This window comes from Ovis aries, chromosome 13, assembly GCF_016772045.2.
Source record: "Ovis aries strain OAR_USU_Benz2616 breed Rambouillet chromosome 13, ARS-UI_Ramb_v3.0, whole genome shotgun sequence".
NCBI classification, from domain to species: domain Eukaryota; kingdom Metazoa; phylum Chordata; class Mammalia; order Artiodactyla; family Bovidae; genus Ovis; species Ovis aries.
Genome location: NC_056066.1, coordinates 43,634,216 through 43,655,615, shown reverse-complemented (window position 1 = coordinate 43,655,615; position 21,400 = coordinate 43,634,216). Strand labels below are relative to the sequence as shown.

At 38.1% G+C, this 21,400-nt stretch overlaps 1 long non-coding RNA gene across 2 annotated transcripts in view; it reads right to left on the bottom strand.

Moving 5' to 3' along the window:
• LOC105611101 (uncharacterized) overlaps positions 1–21,400 on the bottom strand; it is an 86,909-nt gene that overhangs the window by 14,760 nt on the left and 50,749 nt on the right. Inside the window, exons 3-4 of one of the 2 annotated variants that reach the window (XR_009595935.1) lie at positions 13,024–19,717; positions 4,728–5,891 (exon numbers count right to left, since the gene is read on the bottom strand). This is a non-coding gene — a long non-coding RNA (uncharacterized LOC105611101). Of the gene's footprint in view, positions 1–4,727; positions 5,892–13,023; positions 19,718–21,400 lie in introns of those variants that run through there. The other variant, XR_006055619.2, reaches the window with a different exon arrangement.

The window sequence follows — 21,400 nt, the reverse complement described above, 5'->3', positions numbered from 1 at the left end:
ATCAAAACTGTAATCAGTAATCTTCCAACAAACATAAGCCCAGGACCAGATGGCTTCACAGCTGAATTCTAGCAAAAATTTAGAGAAGAGCTAACACCTACCCTACTCAAACTCTTCCAGAAAATTGCCTAGGAAGGTAAACTTCCAAACTCATTCTATGAGGCCACCACTTCTGTAATACCAAAGCCAGACAAAGATGCCAAAAAAAAGAAAAGAAAACTACAGGCCAATGTCACTGATTAATATAGCTGCAAAAATCCTTAACAAAATTCTAGCAAACAGAATAAACAACATATTAAAAAGATCATAGCATCATGACCAAGTGGGCTTTATCCCAGAGGTGCAAGGATTCTTCATTGTTTGCAAATCAATCAATGTGATACACCACAATAACAAATTGAAAGATAAAAACCATATGATTATACATATGGTTAACCAATAAATGCAGAGAAAGTCTTTGACACAATTAAACATCCATTTATGGTAAAAACCCTCCAGAAAGCAGGCATAGAAGGAACATACCTCAACATAATAAAAGCCATATATGATAAAGCCACAGCAAACATTATCCTCAATGGTGAAAAATTGAAAGGATTTCCCCTAAAATGAGGAACAAGACAAGTATGCCCACTCTCACCACTACTATTCAAAATAGTTTGGGAAGTTTTAGTCACAGGAATCAGAGAAGAAAAAGAAATAAAAGGAATCCAGATCAGAAAAGAAGAAGTAAAACTCTCACTGTTTGCAGATGACATGATCCTCTACATAGAAAACCCTAAGGACTCCACCAGAAAATTACTAGAGCTAATCAATGAATATACTAAAGTTGCAAGATATAAAATTAACACACAGAAGTCCCTTGCATTCCTATACACTAACAATGAGAAAACAGAAAGAGAAATTAAGGAAACAATTTCATTCACCATTGCAATGAAAAGAATAAAATACTTGGGAATAAATCTACCTAAAGAAACAAAAGACCTATATATAGAAAACTATAAAACACTAAGGAAAGAAATCAAAGATAACACAAATAGATGGAGAAATATACCATGTTCATGGATCAGAAGAATCAATATAGTGAAAATGAGTATACTACCCAAAGCAATCTACAGACTCAATGCAATCCCTATCAAGCTACCAACAGTATTTTCCAGAGAACTAGAACAAATAATTTCACAATTTGTGTGGAAATTCAAAAAACCTCGAATAGCCAAAGCAATCTTGAGAAAGAAGAATGAAACTGGAGGAATCAACCTACCTGACTTCAGGCTATACTACAAAGCCATAGTCATCAAGACAGCATGGTACTGGCACAAAGACAGAAACATAGATCAATGGAACAAAATAGAAAGCCAGAGATAAATCCACGCACCTATGGACAGCTTTTCTTTTACAAAGGAGGCAAGAATATACAATGGAGAAAAGACAAATCTCTTTAACAAGTGGTGCTGGGAAAACTGGTCAACAACTTGTAAAAGAATGAAACGAGAACACTTTCTAACACAATACACAAAAATAAACTCAAAATGGATTAAAGATCTAAATGTAAGACCAGAAACTATAAAACTCCTAGAGGAAAACATAGGCAAAACACTCTCTGACGTAAATCATAGTAGGATCCTCTATGACCCACCTCCCAGAGTAATGGAAATAAAAGCAAAAATAAACAAATGGGACCTAATTAAAATTAAAAGCTTTTGCACAATCAAGGAAACTATAAGCAAGGTGAAAAGACAGCAATCAGAATGGGAGAAAATAATAGTAAATGAAGCAACTGACAAAGAATTAATCTTAAAAATATACAAGCAACTTCTGCAGCTCAATTCCAGAAACATAAGCGACCCAATCAAAAAATGAGCTAAAGAACTAAACAGACATTTTTCCAAATAAGACATACAGATGGCTAACAAACACATGATAAGATCCTCAACATCACTCATTATCAGAGAAATGCAAATCAAAACCACAATAAGTTACCATCTCATGCCAGTCAGAATGGCTGTTATCAAAAAGTCTACAAACAATAAATGCTGGGGAAGGTGTAGAGAAAAAGAAACCCTCTTACATTGTTGGTGGGAATGCAAACTAGTACAGCCACTATGGAGAACAGTGTGGAGATTCCTTAAAAAACTGGAAATTAGAACTCCCATACTACCCAGCAACCCCAGTGAGGAAGCCAGAATTGAAAGAGACACGTGTACGCCAATGTTCATTGCAGCACTGTTTACAATAGCCAGGACATGGAAGCAACCTAGATGTCCATTGGCAGACAAATGGATAAGAAAGCTGTGGTATATATACACAATGGAATATTACTCAGCTATTAAAAAGAATGCATTTGAATTAGTTCTAATGAGGTGGATGAAACTGGAGCCTATTATACAGAGCAAAGTAAGTCAGAAAGAAAAACACCAATACAGTGTATTAATGCATATATATGGAATTTAGGAAGATGGTAATGATGACCCTATATGCAAGACAGCAAAAGAGACACGGATGTAAAGAACAGACTTTTGGACTCTGTGGGAGAAAGCAAAGGTGGAATGATTTGAGAGAATAGCATTGAAGCATGTATATTATCATATGTGAAATAGATTGCCAGTCCAGGCTCAATGCATGAGACAGGGTGCTCAGGACTGGTACACTGGGATGACCCTGAGGAATGGGATGGGGAGGGAGGGAGGAGGGAGGGTCAGGATGGGGAACACATGTACACCATGGCTGATTCACGTGAATGGACGGCAAAAACCACCACAATATTGTAAAGTAATTAGCCTCCAATTAAAATAAATTAAAAAAATAAAGAAGCATAAGGATAAGTTGTTGTTCAGTCACTAAATCATGTCCAACTCTCTGCGATCCCATGGACTATAGCCTGCCTCACTCCTCTGTTCTCCAGGTAAGAATACTGGAGTGGGTTACCATGCCCTCTTCCAGGGGATCTGCTTGACCCAGGGATCGAAACTGTGTCTCCTGCATTGCAGGCAGATTCTTACCACTGAGCCACGAGGGACACCCAACAATAAGTTACCACATTACATTTGGGAAAATATAAGGTCAGTGTCAGATGCAGGCCCTCTGTCCTCCAGACTAGAGGCCTGACTGTCCACTGGACTTTGTGAAGTATCTGGTGTGTTCTGGGTGACTGGCTTCATCTCTCCTGGTGCAGATGTGCTCACTTCCAAAGTCATAAGACTGGACCACCTCAAACATCCCTGTACTACCTTTGTTCCTCAAAGAGCAAAATCAAGTGAAAAAGAAGATGAGTGATTCAAGCTCTCCCTTCAACTAGTTTTGAGATGATCACCTAAGGCTTACAGATCTGGAGTTGTATTCTATGAATCACTGAATTTAAAAAAAATCATTGGAGAAAGGGGAAAAATTATTTAAGGAAAGCAACAAAATCATTATCTCATGTTGTAGCTCCAGGCTTTGTGGGTTTCGAGTAGAATTTAAAACTGGATGAGTATTTTGGTTTTTTTTCCCATGGACTAACCCATTCTTTAAAAGTGATTTCCTATCTTTCAAAGAAACAAAAAATCTCGCATCTCTTTCAGATATTGTACTATGTTATTAACTGCAAGAAAATTTCATTTTTAAAAGTAGGAAATGAAATGATTGCTAAGTTCTTATCTGAAGAGTTGAGAACATCCTACATAAACTAGTGAATCCAATTAGAATGAATTTCATGATGAATAAATGCATCCATAGTGATTATTGATAGAAATAAAATAAACCCACTCACTTTACGAGTCCCAAATGGTAATATGAGTGACTCCAGTTGTGCCTGGGTGAAATTAGCTGGAAATATGATTACCAATTGTTTATAAATGTAGACTTTGGAAGGCAATTCATATCTCAAATCATTCTTTCTAAATAAGCCATGTCTCCTAAATTATCCCCAGTATCAGTATTTTTGCCCTTTTAATTATATGTGCAACTCAAAGATGATAATGATATTTGGTGTTTGATTTCCTTAGAAGGGAATAAAATCTACTTAATGAGATAAAAGCAAAAGAAATAGGAAAGGAGGTGATGATAAAGCAGTATTTGCTTTGTCTACCTACCTACCTACCTACCTACCTAGGAGGTATTCTTGACATCACATTAGAATGTTCTTTATCTACTTAGTCAATTAGTCATTCATTATAATAAGATAAATTGCTTAAGCCTTTACTAGTAATAAGACTTTAAAGGGATCCATAGGTCTACTCTTTCAGGATTTAGCAAAATGAGGGTTCTTCCTCACCAATTAAAAGAGAGTTTCTTTGAGAAGGACATTTCAAGACACCAAAAAATGGACATGCACTTCAATGGTATGATCGATGGTGCCTTTACAAGGCAATTTTAGGGACTTTCAGGTGTTATTCCCACTTTTTTCTCTCCCCAGCTCACGAGTGAGCCCCTTGGCCCCACCACAAAACTAGCCTGTCCATCTGTCAAACAGGTGGGCCAAGGCATTATCCACAACCCACAACTGAGTTTTATGAAGAAGACCAGACAATTGCTCATAAAAGGTGGGTGCTGGGAAAGGGCCAGGGGACCCTGCTAATCACACTGATTATTAACAATTCTTCATTCACAACCCTTTTAGTTAATTTGAGGAAAGAGCAAAGGAGACACCCAACTAAAACTCTCTTAACTAAATGAGGCACCAAGAGATTTTTCAATGTTTTCTGATAAAAACATAGAACAGAAACTTATACAATCTCCTAACAAAGAGATGTTACAGATTTTTAATTTCTTTATTTCTTTTTACAGAAAACCTGTGTGAGAGAGGTATACAGACCTTGGAATAATTTACTCAAGGCAAGGCTCAATACCAATTTATCCTGATTTGAATTTTTTTAAAGTGACATTATAACATGCTGACATTCCAATGACAACAAAAGGTGTTTGACTAGTCAGTCTTCATAGCAGTATGAAGCATATTACAATGATGTCTTCTACTTCATGTATGTGATACAAGAAAAAGATTTGCCTAAGTAAATGTTAGAAATTTCTTGTCAATTCTGTTACTGGAGGAACAGAATCTATGGCTGCTGATTAAAAACTTTTTTTCCTATGCCATAATTAACACAGACTACAAACAACTGTGTCATACTGGTTTGGAGGATTATTCATGAGAATAAGTAACTCATGGATTGGAAGCAGTGACTTACTAGAAAATTGTATCTTCCATCCTTGACTTGCTCATTTTTTTACAATGAAATTTCCAGAATAGCCTCACTTGGCCAAAAGAACAGATTTGCGGTTCAAGGCAAATTGTTGGCCATTTTTTTTATCCAGTGGGGAAAGAAAAAAAATGAACATCATATATTAACTTTATTGTACAGAGCAGCTGGGATATTAAGATGCAACTTCCTAATTTAATCTATTGATAAGAACATTCTTTTGAGTATAAAGAAATTAAAGATGTGGAAAGGATTTAAAAATTAGGGCTTCAGAGGATTCTTGCAATTTGATAAAATCAAACACACTTCTTTTGCTGAATTGGCAAAATCACAAATCAGTTGGTTGAGGGTATCCATATTATGACTTTTTTTTTCAGTAGGATGATTCTGGTGGTTGGGATAACAGTTTTTAAATCCGATCTGGTGATGAGACCTAGAAATCTTAAAAGTCAGATTGAATTCCCAGCAGATTCCACAGAGATGGAAAATTCTACCATCTTTCTGACCACCTCCCCTGCAGGTTTAAAGCCTCCCAGTGGGTGTAGTTGGGGCAAGAATTGTTGTATCTACCTGATTGTTTCTGGAGTTTCTGGTTCTTTCCACTCAGCTTCCTGCTGTCACTTCCTGAAACAGCTTTCTTCACAGGTGTGTTAGCCCATGGAGAGAGGTTTACTGCTGAGCCATTCTCTGCTGAAATGGGCCAGTAGCCTCTGTCTAACAGAACCAAAGACGTGACAGTGGAGTATTTTCACTCTAACCAAAGTCAGAGGCCATGGATTTATTTAGCCATTGATGTGCATGTTCCCATAGGTATTCCCTTGAAAAACACACACAGAGCCTTAGAGCCCTTAGAGCAGATATTCCCTAAACTGGTTACTGATGTTAGTTTAGCATATTGAGTTCTTTAAAGTACACTGTCCCTTGAGCCTTCCTAGACCACATGCTTAAAATCCAAATTGCTTCTACATTATTTAGAACTAATATGTCACAATAATATTAAAAACAATTTCTTAAAGTTACATAGCTATCTTCTAAATGCAAAATGCTTTCAACCCACTGGCTCCTTTATTTATCAAAATGGAAGTTTGGTTACCAATTACCAAATGGTCATTGTTGGTTATTGCGTGATGGAAAAAAAAAACCAACACAAAATCACAAATTATGTGATCACTACAAGGCATTCATGATACCAGTGTGAGCCTTAAAATTCATATCAACAACATATTCATTCTCAAATGTCATGAAGGCATAGAGGAAAGATTGTTCAGTTGCTAAGTCATGTCCAGTTCTTTGCCACCACATGGACTTCAGTTTGCCAGGACTCCCTGTCCTTCACTTTCTCCTAGAGTTTGCTCAAATTTATGTCTATTGAGTCAGTGATGCTATCCAACTATCTCATCCTCTGTCCCCCTCCCTCCTCCAGCCCTCAATCTTTCCCAACATCAGGGACTTTTCCAATGAGTCAGTTATTCGCATGAGGTGGCCAAAGTACTGGAGCTTCATCTTCAGCATTAGTCCTTCCAATGAATATTCAGTTGATTTCCTTTAGGATTGACTGGTTGGATCTCCTTGCAGTCCAAGGGACTGTCAAGAGTCTTCTCCAGCACCACAGTTCGAAAGCTCAATTTTTTTGGTCTCAACCTTGTTTATGGTCCAAACCTCACATTCATACATGACTACTGGAGGAAAAATTAAGGTTATATTATTGATGAATGATTATATAGCAAGCTTTAGTAAAATTGCATGGCATCTATTTTTGACCTGAGACTTACAGTTCACGGATGGAATCACATTCTCAAAACATTTTATTTACTGTGCTCTGAAAAACTGTCCCTCAATGAATATATGAATGTGGGGTTGTGGTCCTTCCACCTGTCTTTGCCCCTCTGAGAATCAATTGTAAATGAAGAGAAAAGCACATCTTTAATATTTTCTCTATCTAATAAGCTTATTGTATACCCTGGAAATTAAGAAATTTCTTATATTTCTACAAGTGAAATGACTCTCAAATTCAGATAACATTTATGTAATTTTAATTCACATAACATTTTATGTGATTTTACATTTTATGTAATTTTATGGCAGAAAACAAAGAACTAAAGAGCCTCCTGATGAAAGTAAAAGAGGAGAGTGAAAAAGTTGGCTTAAAACTCAACATTCAGAAAACTAAGTGAGATCATGGTATCTGGTCCTATCACTGCATGACAAACAGATGGGGAAGGAACGGAAACAGTAAGAGACTTTGTATTTCTTGGGCTCCAAAATCACTGCAGATGGTGACTGGAGCCATGAAATTAAAAGATGCTTGCTCCTTGGAAGAAAAGCTATGACCAACCTAGACAGCATATTAAAAAGCAGAGACATTACTTTGCCAACAAAGGTCCATCTAATCAAAGCTATGGCTTTTCCAGTAGTCATGTATGGATGTGAGAGTTGGACTACAAAGTAAGCTGAGCACCGAAGAACTGATGCTTTTGAACTGTGGTGTTGGAGAAAACTCTTGAGAGTCCCTTGGTCTGCAAGGCTATCAAGCCAGTCCATCCTGAAGGAAATCAGCCCTGAATATTCATTGGAAGGACTGATGCTGAAGCTGAAACTCCAATACTTTGGCCACCTGATGTGAAGAACTGACTCGTTGGAAAAGACCCTGATGCTGGGAAAGATTGAAGGCAAGAAGGGAAGGGAACTCAGAGGATGAGATGATTGGATGGCATCTCCCGCTCAACGGACATGAGTTTGAGCAAGCCCCGGAAGTTGGTGATGGACAGGGAAGCCTGGTGTGCTGCAGTCCACAGGGTCACAAAGAGTCAGACACGACTGAGCAACTGAATTGAATTGAATTTTACCCAAAAGAATGCACTATGATTTGTTGTCAAACAGCCTAGCTATTGGGATGTATTAAGGCATAAACATGGACAGAATAAAATGCATGGAATATGCTATAATTTTTCATGTGACTATCTCAATTTCACTGGCTGGAAAAGATAGAGTTGTTATCCATCCAGAAAACAGAAAAAACAAAGCATAATATACTCAAACTTGGATGCCTGCCAGCATCTTTGGTCAAATTATTAATACATAGTGACTGAGCAACTAACACTTTCACTTTTCTCAGGCAACTTATACAAACTGATTTTTCCATACTTGATATTTTAGTAAAGCTACTTACTTTCTCACAGTGTTAAAATTTTTCTTTGCAGTTCCCTGCACTAGATATTACCGAAGCTGTGACTAAAGTAAAATAGAATTTAGAATTAGATAAAAACTCAAAAGCTTGGATTGGTTTTCCCAGCCTCCTTGAAATCAAGTACCTTAACATTTTAATTAGACAGAGAAACGTCAAAGTACTGAACTGAATCCTATTTGCCTAGTCAGAGAAGGAGGTTTTAGAATGCCAGATTTGCTCAATTATACTGGTTTGGTTGTACATTTGACATATACATTGGATAATCTTCCAGGGGAAAATTCTAACAATAGGAAGAATATTTTAGTCTCATAAGCATGGAATTTTATATTCAACTATGTTGGTAACAATTCAAGTCTCTTGTCTGATCCTTCAAAAAGAACAAAGATGAGGATGCTTCCGGTGGTGAAGGTGGTGTTACATCCTCTGTTAGAGCCTTCTGTTACCTCTGATAGATATCCAACAGCCTTGGCACACCCTCAATTACATTACCCAAGGTCAGAAAAACCATATGGCTTTATAAAGATCAAAGAGTGAAGTCAGAAACCCCACACTTTGGATATTTTAGAATCCAGCGCATATGGTACACACTAACTGAAAAAAATGTATGTGGCAAAGTTAACCCATTTAGAAGTGGAGTAATGTGTCCTTTAGGGCAGAAAGGACAGCCCATCTTCCAGTGGGAAAGTGGAACAGTTTAGAGCCATTAGGAAAGAAATGAAAGAAACTCCAAAAGAGAGGAACAAGCAGGAGAAAATGGAGAAATTAAGTGAGAAATTAACCCCAGCCTCTGAGGTCATTCTTTGTATCGAAATTCAGTTGTTTCAAGGAGTCTTTATTACTCAAGACATGATTTTCTCATAGCCAAGGGGGAAAGTTCAATTATTATACCCATGCAATCGTCCATTTTAAATCATTTTTGTGTAAAGATCGGGTGTATTGAATGGATTTGTCATACTCAGAATAAAACTGGTGCAAATGAAATTTCTGTTAAGGGGCATTAACTTTACTATTTTCTCATTTGCTGTAAAAGCCTTGTAAGTATCAAGATTTGGGATAGACAGAGGCTTATTATCAAGTTGGGGAGGGAAGAGCTTTCTGATGGTTTTAAAAGCAAGTCATTTTTTAGTTTATAGTCTGGGGGAAAAGCCAGTCTTTCTCTTGTTTTTAGGGTTAATTAGATACTATCTTTTGCTGTTATAACTTGTTTTCTAGATCCCACTGCCAAACATATTTTAATGTTTGCTAATGTCAACTTCATTTTCCCATCATTACCATCCATGTGTTAATCAAACAATTATCTTGCCATTTATTTTATAAAACATTCTGTAAAAATCCCATAGAATCCTTTCGGAATTAAGGGGATGCCATTATATAGATCATAAACATTGTTTTAATGAACCCAGATAATTCAAGTAAAGAAATAAAAGTCAATGTAAATGAAAGGAGTATCTAAAAATTATTGAAACATTCCTGATAAAGTGATCTGTGAGCAATTTTAATTTTTTTTTGAGGGAGGATAATTGCTTTACAACATTGTGTTAGTTTCTTCTGCACAACAACATGAACTAGCCATATGCATACATATCTCCTCTCCCTCTCTAGCCTCCCTCCCATCCTCATCCCACCTCTCTAGGTCATCACAGAGCACTGAGCAGACCTCCCTGTGCTATGCTCCCACTAGCCATGTAGTTTACACTTGGTAGGGCATATATATCAATGCTGCTCTCTCAATTCTTCCCAACCCCTCAAACTCCCCCTCCTGTGTCCACAATGTGGGCAATTTTAAGCTATGTATTTCAACAGTTGCTCAGTATTAGTTCCTTAGATTGTGATCAGTAAATTATCATTTCTTTGTTATTTAATGTGATAACTCAACATTATTATTGCTTGATGGAAGAAATTTTCACATATTGAGGTATGGGAAAGTTATCCTGGCTTATACACTATTGGCCTTGAACTTTATGCTAACCAGACTTCCACGGTGGCTCAGACAGTAAGAGTCTGCCTGCAATGCAGGAGACCCGGGCTCAATCCCTGGGTCGGGAAGATCCCCTACAGAAAGGAATGGCTACCCACTCCAGTATTCTTGCATTGAGAATTCCATGGACAGAGGAGCCTGATGGGCTACAGTCTATAGGGTTGCAGAGTCGGACACGATTGGGTGACTAATGCTTACTTTATGCTAACCAGAACAGCCTGTCTTATGGCTTGTCAAACATGCATTGTGCCTCTGCTTTCACCATTAAGGAAAAGAATGCGTTTTAAAATCAAAGTGGAGTAACTGTGGTTTGGAAGCACAGGATGGAGCTGGGTGGCCATTGTGGACGTGGCATCAGACATGTCCCCGCCTGCCTGAGCACTTGAGTTTCCTGAACTGTGTCAAACTGAAGGACACCACCAGCTGTCTTATGAGCAGCTGCCAGCTGTACCCTCACAGACTCTCCCTGTAAGCGTGCAACCATTTTAGACCCCAACCAATCCTGGCTTGAGAAGCACACTTACTTCTTGCCAGCCCCAATATGACTCTTGAAAAACAATTTAGGCAACTCTGTGGTTTTTGCCTTTATAAGACTCACCTATTTTGTCATCTGGGGAACACAGTTCATGTGCTTGTTGAATCTGTGTCTCCTGGGTTATCTTCCTCAGCTTGGCAAGAGTAAAATCCTTTTCTATTCCTATTATAGATTATTTTAATGGATTATTTCCATCAACACAACTAAACTTATTCTCTTTGAAAGAAATTTTTTCTGATTTATTTATTTGTTGATGAATACAGGCATCATGCATTTATTTCATCTTATTTGAGATATCAAAGAACTTACCCTTGTTTCAAGGCACTATGAGGCTTTGGCAAAACTTTAAAGAATCAAAGCATGATGATTAAGAGACAAGGACTTCATCTCCAAGCAGCCAGATGTTGATGGTCCTGTTCCTCTCTGAGGAAAGCCCTTTAGCTTTTCTCTCCAACTATGCTGACTAAGGGCAATGTACCACTTAGGGAGGAAGTCTGCTTCACTGGAAGCTGGCGGTTTTGCCTCCCCAGAATGAATTTCTATTTGGATCAAAGACCAGAGACCTGTCTACACTCCCTTGGCTTTGTTTGGTTTTATACACAACTTCTATCATCACCAGTCCATCGAAAGTGAAAGGACCAAAGTGGTCCACCCATACTGTGCCCTATAACTGTGGTCTGTTTTGGCTTCCTGCATGGGCCGCCTACTGTATTTGTCTGAAAGTCACATCACAATCTCTTTTGCAGTTTCTTCCTCCCCTGAACTTCTAATTTTCAGGGCTCTTCTGTGTCCTTCTCTTCTTACCACTCATCTCTGGTGTATTCTGGCTTCCAAATCAAGTATCCCTAATCCTCATTCCCTGCCAGTCTCAGTGCTGAGCCATGGATGCCCATCCAAACGCCTGCACGTCTATCCCATGCAACTCAAACTCTTCTTGTTCAAACAAAACTGTGATTTTATTGAATTTTTAATTTTTAACATGTTTTACTGAATCAAAGGCTTCCCTGGTGGCTCAGCTCATAAAGAGTCCCACCTGCAATGCGGCCTCTTTGAATCAAAGTTGATTTTTAATGTTGTGTTAAATTCCTGAGCGGTTGAAAAGATCTGCCTGAGGGTAGAAAATCTCTAGGCGTCTCATAGCCTGCAAGTGAGAATGATATAGGTGTGCACATGCTCAGTCGTGTCCAGCTCCTGGAGACCCCCATGGACTGTAGCCCACCAGGCTCCTCTGTCTAAGGGATTTCCCAGACTATCAAACCCACGTCTCTTGCATTGGCAGGTGGGTTTGCCTTGCAAACAGATTGACATGTTTTTAAACACATTAAACACACAGTAACCACGGGAAGCAGCCCTTCTACTAATATTTACACAAAAGAGAAGGAAATATTAATACATGTCCAGAAAAAAAGACTTATACATGAGTGCTCTCAGCAGCCTTATTTGTAACAGCCAAGCACTAAAGACATCCCAAATCAGATGATAGGTAAATAAAGCATAGTATATCTGTTCCACTGAAAACTGCTCAGCAATAAAAAGCAACAACCTTCTAACACATGCAATAGCTTGGGTGGACCTCAGAATAATTACACTGGGCACAAGAATACAGACAAAATCTCATGGCTGCTCTACAATTCCATTCATATGAGATTCTCAGAAATGCAATCTAATCCAAGAACAGATCAGCTGGGATGGAAGTGGGGGTGGGAGGTAGAATAGGCCAGGGGCATAAAAAAAAGTTTTGAGATGAAAATGTTTGATATCTTGATTATGATGATGGTTTCACAGTGCATACGTGGGTCAAAATTCTCCAAATTGTGGAATTTAAATATGTGTGGCTTACTGCAAAATAATAATATATCAATATAGAAGAAAAAAAGGGCTTCCTAGGTGGCTCATGTGGTAAAGAATCTATCTGCAAGGCAGGAGATGTGAGTTTGACCCCTGGGTCACAAAGATCCCCTGGAGGAGGAATGGCAACCCACTCCAGTATTTTTGCCTGGAGAATCCCATGGACAGAGAAGCCTGGCGGGCTACAGTCCATAGGGTCACAAAGTGTTTGGCACGACTGAGCACACACACACACACCAGTTCAGTCAGTTCAGCTTTTAGAAGGAGAGCTAGCCGGCTGCACACCGGCCCCTCCTACCTGGAGGCAGAGAGGCAGGCTAGCAACAGCCAGAACCGGAAGGCAAGGGACTGCTGCAATCTCAGCCCCAGAGAAGGTATCTTCCACCAAACTGTGAGTAGGCTCCCAGCTGCTAAACATGTCTTCCTGAGATGTTGGATTGTTGACATCTGCCATGAGGGTCGTAGCCTGAGATCAGCTCTCCAGAGGGGACAGACGGCACACACACATAGTACAAAAATAAATAAATAAATAAATTCATGTACAATTTAATCCACTGAAGCAAATTATAGTTTTAGCCCACGGCTTTATTTTCAATATTTGAACAAAGCTCAGATCATGAAATTAGCTCAAGTATAAGATTATCGCTGAGTGCCACACATTCCTTGGGGTTACTTGTGGAATTCTTTCCCATTATGTAGTACCATTCATGTTATCTAGCAAGGTCAATGGCTGCTCAGAGAGGTCATGTATTTTCTCAAAATTCCTATCACACTTTCTGTAATAAACGTATCTGGTTAGAAAAATATCATTTGGAATGTCACTAGCAGGCTTTAAAAACAAATGCTGATGGAAACATTTTTAAATAGGCACATTTTCAGTTAAAAAAATTTCAGAAAGAATAGATTCTTCCCAGATGGTGCAATGGTAAAGAAGCAGTCTGCCAATGCAGGAGACACAAGAGATATGGGTTCCATCCCTGGGTTGGGAAGATCCCCTGCAGCAGGATATGGCAACCCACTTCAGTATTCTTGCCTGGGAAATCCCATGGACAGAGGAGCTTGGCGGGCTACAGTCCATGGGGTCGCAAAGCAGACATGACTGAGTAAATGAACACACACGCGACTAGAAATTAATTGATTGCAATTTAATATTTGGCATTGTTCTTTACTTGTGCATTAAGAGCCTTGTCTAAGGGCCAAAGATGATTTATACCTGGAAGATATTGGTTGAATCTATTGATACGAAAGTGAAAGAAGAAACCTATATTTTTTAAGTATGGTAACATTTGTTGAACATGAACGGAAAAAGTGGAAATTAACTCTTAGAGTCTTTTTTTTTTTCCCACAAAAACTTGAGAGACAACAGGTAGATCGATTCCATATTTCAAAACAAATGTCTTGACCCTGATGAAGGCAAGTGTCAAGTGCCATCTCATTAAAACTCTTCTGTAGGGCAAATACCATTTATTTGCACAAGTTCAGTTCAGTTCAGTTCAGTCGCTCAGTCGTGTCCGACTCTTTGCGACCCCACGAATCGCAGCATGCCAGGCCTCCCTGTCCATCACCAACTCCCGGAGTTCACTCAAACTCACGTCCATCGAGTCGGTAATACCATCCAGCCATCTCATCCTCTGTCGTCCCCTTCTCCTCCTGCCCCTAATCCCTCCCAGCATCAGGGTCTTTTCCAATGAGTCATCTCTTCACATGAAGTGTCCAAAGTATTGGAGTTTAAGCTTCAGCATCAGTCCTCCCAGTGAACACCCAGGACTGATTTCCTTTAGAATGGACTGGTTGGATCTCCTTGTAGTCCAAGGGACTCTCAAGAGTCTTCTCCAACACCACAGTTCAAAAGCATCAATTCTTTGGTGCTCAGCTTTCTTCACAGTCTAACTCTCACTTCCATACATGACTACTGGAAAAACCATAGCCTTGACTAGACGGACCTTTGTTGGCAAAGTAATATCTTTGCTTTTCAATATACTATCTAGGTTGGTCATAACTTTCCTTCCAAGGAATAAGGGGCTGCAATCACCATATGCAGTAATTTTGGAGCCCCTCAAAATAAAGTCTCACACTGTTTCCACTGTTTCCCCATCTATTTCCCATGAAGTGATGGGACCGGATGCCATGATCTTAGTTTTCTGAATGTTGAGCTTTAAGCCAACTTTTTCACTCTCCTCTTTCACTTTCATCAAGAGGCTTTTTAGTTCCTCTTTACTTTCTGCCATAAGGGTGGTGTCATCTGCATATCTGAGGTTATTGATATTTCTCCTGGCAATCTTGATTCCAGCTTGTGTTTCTTCCAGCCCAGGGTTTCTCATGATGTACACTCAATATAAGTTAAATAAGAAGTACAAGTTAGAGACAACTTAATTTTTAAAATCTGAAATTTCGAGGGAAAAAAAATCATACTAATATCTAGGAACTTTTCCTGGGATCCAACCATTTATATATAATATCCTCTGCAAGTCACATCTGACATTTGGGATCTTAAAGCAGCACTGACTTTATTACTAGAAAAATTAACCGCTGAGCTACCAAAAGAAAAAAATTAAAACTGATAAGATGAATTACTAAGCTTTGCAACCCAGGAAACACACACATACACACAGCCTTTGATAACACTAATAAATTCTCAAAATAAATGAGAATTCCTTTGAGGTAAAATTTTGAGATAGACTATTAGTAAGTGCATCAGTTAACTGCTACAGAATGATGTTGCATTGTCACCTCAAAACCAGTGGCTGAACATATAAGCTTTTATTTAGCTCAAGGCTTTGTGGCTTTTTGGTTTATACTGGCTTTGGCAGACCTGTTTTCTTAGCTGGGCTCACTATATATGTGTTGGGCAGTTGGCAGGCTCTGGGGTAGGGGGGTGTCTGTGTCCGTGGTCTTCAGTCATGACAGAGGTGCAAGAGTAAGGGAGGGCCTCACCCTGACACCTTCAAGGAACTGAATGTGACAACAAAGACCAAGTATGGAAGCAGATCTTCCCCCACCAGCCTCAGGTGATACCACAGTTACAGCTGATGCTTGATCATATCCTATATGATACAATTCTCCATCAGATGAGCCAGAATCCACACCAAGGAAGGACCAGGGCCATGAGAGCTGATAGCCAGGGAGTTCTTTTGAAATCTGAGACCTAAACATCAACACCCTGGAGCATCAAGTATCTCCAGACCCCCTTATCTTTCCTGAAAAAGGAAAAGAACACATTTTAATTGATTTTTTAAATTTTCATACCATTTTCCCTGGGCTTCATTTTTGTTAGGGTATTAAGGTCCTAAGTCAGATTTTTTGCCTTCACATAGGTCCCTCTTGCTTTCTCTATCTGTCTTTACTCAGGACTTATATGTTTCTTGGTGCTGCTCCTTGCCCTGCACTAGTTTTTGTTTTATTGTTATGCATATAGTTCTTCATCAGGTTGCCAATAGTCTGGATCTTTCAGTTCTTCTGACCCCTCATGCAAAAGTGGGCTCAAGCTTATTAGAGTCCCTAGACACTCTCACACATAAAACCATTCTATATTACTTAATGTAAAAGTGAATTAAATATGATAGCCAAAAAGAAATTGGATTTTTTTATTTATTTGTTTGTTTCTACTTTTCAATTTTCAGGAATTGTCCCTCACAACTTATGTCTTCACCTTAGAGAGGAGAGCAGGCTTGTCTCTTCCTCCTGAAAATGTCAGTACTGATACTGTCAGTCCTTAGTAGCAGGACCAAGAGTTCAGCTCACCATTTCTCTCAAGAGACTAAAGATGCTGGCTACATAAATATGCAGTGGCCATCTCTGATTGTCCAAAATTTTTAGGATGGACCAACAGGATTTTACAGCAGACTTTTGCTATACATGAAATAAAAATAATGTTTAGCCTAGAATTTGAGGCACCTTAATAAACATGAAGATATTTATTGAACTTGTTTCCCAGTATCTTTTACGATAAACATTACATTAAAAAAAATCCGGGAGGGTTTGGTGACCTTTCAAGCCTGGGTTTCTAACCCTGTTCTCCTGAAATATTGGGAACTGGGGAGCAGAGGGTAGCTACTGCTCATGATTAGGGTTGAGTGCAGGTGCAATAGCGTTCACTAACTGCAGCAACAGCCATCATAGCCATGGCAATAGAGATGATCAATGACCTGCCTTCAGGCTTAATGCCACTGATAATTGATCCCCTGGCCATCGTTGAAAAAGGATGTTGATTTCTGTTTTGTATAATAAGCTCTTTTGAAGGTCACAATATTAAACTTTTACAATCTGTATTTTGTGCATGTATGTGTGTGATTTTAACATTAAGCATTTCATGCTTCCAAAGAATGCTTGCTTTTTGATCAGTTTTGATGGGAATCTTTTCTCTGACACATCAAAAGATGAAGAAAAAACTAGAAAGTTCTTTAGATTCACAAACCCTAATTCTAAGACTACAGCTAAAACCTAGATCAGGGTTTGGTGTTTCACTGTTTTCCATTTCTACTGGTATTAGCCCTTTACCAAGATTAATGATACTTACAAAACATTATGCTCACTATTGCGAAATGTCCAAGTCTTACTAAAATAAACCCTTCTCTTACCATTTATTGGGATTAATTTTACCATTCTTTCCTAACTAATTACTTATAGAGGTTGCTTCCCTTGTTAATTTAATGAAGGAAGTCCTTTTGTTTAATACAGATGAGTCAATGCAGTGAGAAATAGTCTCTATCTAACCAATGTCTACTAGAAATAAGCTAGAAGTAATACTGCTGTAAATTCTAGAGCAATACATTGCCACAGGCCTGAATTTTTTCTAAATTTTCTTTTGCTTCTATTTTATACAGAATATTGTACAAAGTATATATAAATTAACTGATAAAATATATTGAATAATAACAATGACACAAATGTGGTGTCACCAGTAAGAACTGTAGTGAGTTTACTGTGTTGTACCATCAGAACTAAAACAGTGATGTAGACTAATTACATCCTTTTTTTTTTTTCTTTTTAAGTAGATACTGGGAGGAAATGAATTTAAATGCTAATACTGATTTTTTAGGGGTGGGGTGAGGATTCTGGGTGATTATTATTAAATTTTACTTTGTGCTTTCATGTATTTTTACCTATCTACAATTAACATGCGTTGCTTGTAAAATTAGAAAGAAAATAATAAATGACATTAAAAGCAAAAGAAAACCTCAATTCAGCAGGGTTTAAAAATCTAGTGTCAAATCTGTAATTTTATCATCAGTTTTCACATGCTATCTTGCCATAGTTTATACATTCTTACGATGTGAAAGTCGCTCAATCATGTGATTCTTTGCGACCCCTCTTGGAATTCTCTAGGCCAGAATACTGGAATGGGTAGACGTGCCCTTCTCCAGGGGATCTTCTCAACCCAGGGATTGAACCCGCATCTCTCGCATTGCAGGCAGATTCTTTACCAGCTACGCCATCAGGGAAGCCCATACATTCTTATAAGCTCTTACATAATTTCCATAATCAAATAAACAACACTGCATGATCAATTTGAACAGAGAAGATTATGCTTAAGAAGAAACTCAGCTTTGGATCTTGAACTTGGAATACACAACACAAAAATCTCTATGCTACTTTATCTGTCAGTAAATTAATGTAGAAAATAAATAATTGCATATTTATTTCAGTTTTATGTTGTTATTTTTTGTGCTGCATAATATTTATTAAAATCTAAAACAAGCAGTATGTCTTAAGTAGCAGAGAGCATGCCAGCTTCTGTTTAGCTAATACCACATTCCTTATTACCTCAAGAGTTTTAGACATACTGCATGTATAAGGGGGGGAAAGACATGAAAACTGGAAGTGTGATTCCAATAACGCACAAAGTAAATTTTGTGCGTAGAAAATACGGGAATTCCTGGTAGCTTAAAGCTTCAGGGGTTAACTGCAGTGTATGAACACCTAGTGAGTCAGAATCGCAGTGCATAGTTGTTTGAATACAATATTCCTTGTAAGTGACAACCAAAATATGTTGCGGCTCGTGCCAATATTTTTGTTAATGAAATGTTCAATGTCTCACTACAGTCTGATCAGAACTCTTGGTGTTATAAGATAGGCCTAAAAGCTATTTTATGGCTACTGGCCTAATTGTGTAACTTTTTTCTTTCAAAATGTTTTATTATAATACTTCTGTTATTTCTTTCACTTAATATATGTCAATTGTCATAATAAAAAATTACATAATTTGAAAAAAAAATCTAAAACAAGAATACAAAATGCCATCAGGTACTTCTTAATAAAGATTGCACTTCTATAATGTACTAAAATGGAGTTGATCAGGATACAATATCTTACACTTAGTAATTTATACAAGAACAGATGAAGCAAGAACTCAGGAAAAATAGTCTCAATTATTTCTTCTTCCTATACAATAATATTTTTGATACTGTATAAAACCACAAATGTACTCTCTTTACCCTAAATCGTAAGCCAAGAATGCTGCAACTAACAGAAAATAAAATTCATGAGGGAAGAACTTTGGTCTAAATTTTCACTGAAAGATCCCCAAAATCTAGAGGAGTGATGTGATACAGTATATGCTCAATAAACATTTATTATATCTGGGATGCATAAAAGCCCTAGATGAGCAAATATAAACACAGTAGGTGATTCTTATTTTTTAATCCAGATAGTCACAGATATAGGCATATAAATATTTATGCTTAGATGTAACATAAAAATAAGCATATAAATATTTATGCACATATATATAAATATTAAAATCTAAAATATGTAGCATAAAAAGTAAAATATGTAAAACCTAAGTCAAGTGAAGTGAAGTCACTCAGTCGTGTCCAACTCTTTGCGACCCCGTGGACTGTAGCTCACCAGGCTCCTCCGTCCATAGGATTCTCCAGGCAAGAATACTGGAGTGGGTTGCCATTTTCTTCTCCAGGGGATCTTCCTGACCCAGGGATTGAACCCAGGTCTCCCGCATTTTATGCTGAGGCTTTAACCTCTGAGCCACCAAAAACCTAAAGATGTAAGTATTTATGCTTAGATGTAAAATAAATATAAGTACCTATATGTGTATCCACACATAGGCACATAGATTGAAAAATAATACTTATCCAAACTGGAAAGAAATATAATATATTCAAAACTAATTAATTCTATAACATGGAGAAAATGAGATTAATGTATTTCCATCTTTTCATAGGTCTTTGTTATTATTCTGCTTTCAAATAACAGAAAAAATTCTATATGACAGTATGAATTGTATTGCATAACTTACAATTTTACCATAAAATGTATACTAGTCAAGGTAAAATAGTTGAAGAATTATATTCATCCACTGATGGTATTTTTAAAACAGTATTTGCATGAAAAGAGGTGGAGAAATAGTAAGATTCCATTTCAGGCTAAAGCCTATTTTATGGTCAACTGCCACTTCATAGAGAGACCTGGTGTTGAAAGAGCAGAAAACATTTGGAGCTGGTCACATTTCACCCCTTAATGGACCTGAAATGCCAAGCATGCTTTACTCTGTTCTGGGAGGCTTCCAGAAGGCCAATTTAGGCAAGCTTCACTTCTAGTGCAATTCTGCCCTTGTTTAACTCAACTGCTGAGAGAGTTTTGGAGTACTGTTTCCAAAACAGAAAAAGAAACAAGAAAAAAAAAAAAAAAAGAAGTGAGACAGTCTGTTATTTTTTCATTTTGTTATTCTTAATTAATGGTTCCTTTATGGAAAACTTGCACAGTCAACAGTGTACTACCCTTGTGTGTTTGATGGAGTTGCCCAAAACATAAAATTTGAACCCAAGAAAACCTTACTTGGGTGGGTTAACACCCCAAACACCTCAACCAACCTCACCACAAATGTCCGTCACCTGAGAATTTCAGGCATGTCCTTAGAGAGTCTAAAACTCCCGTGAAAATCTGTAGTACTTAGTAATACCTTGTTGGGACAGAGGACTAACTCCAACTTTTGTCCTAAATAGAGAGCTGGGCAAAATGCTTTTCTTCCCAGTCAGACTGAATGAATCAGCACGCAGACCTGACCTATACCTCAGAACTCATCCACAGGCCACATGAGAGAAATGGGCTCCAGACATGGAGGCGCAACTGGGCTTATTCTCGGTAATCACTACCCTTTATATTAACAAGCACAATCCTTAGAAACCTACGAAATGGCTATTCAGTTCCGTTCAGTTCAGTCGCTCAGTCGTGTCTGACTCTTTGCGACCCCATGAATCACAGCACGCCAGGCCTCCCTGTCCATCACCAACTCCCGGAGTTCACTCAGACTCGCATCCATCAAGTCAGTGATGCCATCCAGCCATCTCATCCTCTGTCGTCCCCTTCTCCTCCTGCCCCCAATCCCTCCCAGCGTCAGAGTCTTTTCCAATGAAATGGCTATTAGAACTAATAAATCGTAATAGTATGATGCCTGATCAAAACACAAAGCAATTGAGTTTCTGTACTATAGCAGCAAAAATGTGGAAAAATGAATGCAGATATAGAGGGATTTTTTAAAAGTGTGACTTAGAGTAGCATAAAAATCGTAAAGTACATGAGTTAAATTTAATACAAGATTCATGTAACCTTAAAAGGGTCAGCTTTTTTGTTTATAAAATTTAAATAGAAAGACTGCCTGCTTATCAGATGGTTCTGAGAATGTGAAGAACTTGGTAAGTACCTCACACATACACTCAGAG